The sequence below is a fragment of the Penaeus monodon genome, chromosome 2, assembly GCF_015228065.2.
Source record: "Penaeus monodon isolate SGIC_2016 chromosome 2, NSTDA_Pmon_1, whole genome shotgun sequence".
Taxonomy (NCBI): Eukaryota; Metazoa; Arthropoda; class Malacostraca; order Decapoda; family Penaeidae; genus Penaeus; species Penaeus monodon.
In genome coordinates, this window is record NC_051387.1 from 55,336,748 (window position 1) to 55,339,247 (window position 2,500).

The 2,500-nt window shown below is 43.9% G+C and overlaps 1 protein-coding gene across 1 annotated transcript in view; it reads right to left on the reverse strand.

Annotated features, from left to right (window-relative positions):
* LOC119583896 (neuroblast differentiation-associated protein AHNAK-like) overlaps positions 1-2,500 on the reverse strand; it is a 123,537-nt gene that overhangs the window by 67,055 nt on the left and 53,982 nt on the right. The gene's annotated exons all lie outside the window — the stretch shown is intronic.

The following is a 2,500-nucleotide window of genomic DNA, read 5'->3' on the forward strand; positions in this document are numbered from 1 at the left end:
ACGTCGGGTATGAAGAATCAGGGGATAACGAACGCACACACAAATTAAAAAAAATATATGAATAATAAAAGGAGGAGAGAAGAAGGTGGAAAGAAAGAAAACTTGAATAGCAATTCAAGGTAAACATGTCACGTTGGAAGTAGAAAAAAAAGGAAAATATGAGGTCGTGGAATCGAAAGCACATTTAAATGAAGACTCGAAGATGACGACACGAAAAGTGGAAAGAAGAGAGAGGGGAGGGAAGGGAGGGGAAAGGGAAAGAAAGAGATAGAAAGGGAGAGGGTGAGAAAATGAGACAAAGAGATAAAGAGTATAGAGTTGAGGGAGAGAGAGAGAGAGAGAGAGAGAGAGAGAGAGAGAGAGAGAGAGAGAGAGAGAGAGAGAGAGAGAGAGAGAGAGAGAAGAGCAGAGAGACAGAGACAGACAGACAAACAGACAGAGACCAAAAAAACAGAAAGCCAAGCAGAGACAGACAAACCAAAAAGTGAAAGATCCATTCGATTCCAGAAAAGAAAACCCCTCTGCACCTGACAGGAATGGCGAATCCCCTCGCACGCAATCGGATTTACACCACCTCTCCGTCCGGTTGTTAGCGAGCGTCGACAGCAGCGGAGGCGCAAGTCGTAATGAAGAGAGCGAGGCGCATTATTAGCCGGGATTATTATCGTCATCATTATCATACTGTGGTTGAGAGACATGGCGCCATATGTACGTCTCAGCTGGCGGTCGCCGGGAGTAGTTCCTTCCAGCGGATAAATTGGTGGCAGCGTCTTTCATTTAACTCCATTGGTGCCGTTGTTGTTGTTGTTGTTTTGTTCGGTTTTCCCTCGTTCAAGAGTCGTTCGGAAAACAGATGTTTTTGTGTTCTGGTTGTTGTTGTTGTTGTCTTTTTTTCAAAGGTGATATTTACTCCCAACATAATTGTGAGGAAGGAAAAGCATGGGAAGGCTAGTAATGGCCGCTCGGTGATTTCGATGCGGTTTCAAGTAGTGATCCTACGCCGACATTTTCTTTCATTCTTTTATTATTTTCTGTCTTTGGATTAACAAGGTTTTACGTCATTGCGCGAAATGTGTTGTAATTACGTCACTTCTAGAGTGAAAATAGCAATAGATCTATAAAGACAATTTTCGAACAAAAAAAAAATTATTTGGTCATATTGCGAAAAGAGACTTTTGGCGACGCAAGATTTATATCACAATTTCCTCATCGAATTCAACCAAGGCTTCGTAATTTTCTAAACAACAATCCAGCGCATTTTCTGTTATTGTTCGCTCTTCTTTATCTTTACAGTTCTTCTTACAGTTATCACTATTACTGCTGCATAGTCAGTGCGTACGAACAAAGTTATGTAAAAAAGAAAGAAATAATAATCTACAGTGCATAAAAAGTGTTCATGCATCCGTTCATTCTTACAGACAGATGAACAAACATAGATAGATAGATAGATAGATAGATAGATAGATGTAGATAACTAAACATGTATATGCATACGAACTGACAAACACGCGCACACACTTATCTTCACATACTTCCATATACATGCGTGCGTGCATTTATCCATGCGTGTAAGAACCTGCATCCACAGATGCACACCCTCCCCCTCCTTCCCCCACTCCCCTTGCATGCGTCGAGGGCCAGGCCGACCCCCGAAACCGCCCAAGTAGAACCGCAGCCGCAGCGCCTTCTTCCGCAGCAGTTAGCCAGCTATGTAGACCAGAACCATCGGCGATTACACAGGGCACACGCGCGCCGAACGATAATTGCATCCCTCGGGAATAATCACCCGCGCAGTCTCCGAATTATTCTAATCACAGCATGTATCCCGTAATTGAGCTTAGGCGGGGAAACATCGTTGTTATTTCGTTAAGGGTGGTATGCGTGGATACCTGGTGTTTAGAAACTTGTCCGTCAACCCGTGTCACCCGAAGTACCTTGTTATTGGGAGGAGGTCGCTAGGATAAATAATAATTTGCTTGTCTGAGAGTGAATTCCTACAAGTGATCGGTTCTAAATGTTTACTTTTTCTTGACTTTCTAGAATTCCAGTTCGTATATGTATAAGGAAGAGTCGCATCTACCTCTTGATAGTCTTGTATTGCGCTCTCCACATTCCACTGCATTCCATTAGGCATTTCCACAAATCCCTTTCCCAAACCACGATCTCAAAAAAAAGCATTACTTTTTTTTCTTTTCCTTTTTTTCTCTCCATGCAACCTCTCTGAATTTAATTTTGAATCATGGTGATTAAGACAAAAGAGCAGATGACACTCTTTCCTTCCCGCTAGACTTGTCTCCCTCTCTCTCTTTCTCTTTCCCTTTCTCTCCCTCCCTCCCTTATCCTCTCCCTTCTCTCTTTCCCCATCTCCTTCCACCTCCTTTTCACCCCCCCTATTCCCCCTCCACCTCCCTTTCCCTCCCTCTCTCCCTCCACCTCCCGTTCCCTCCCTCTCTCCCTCCACCTCCCGTTCCCTCCCTCTCTCCCTCTCTCTCCCTCCCTC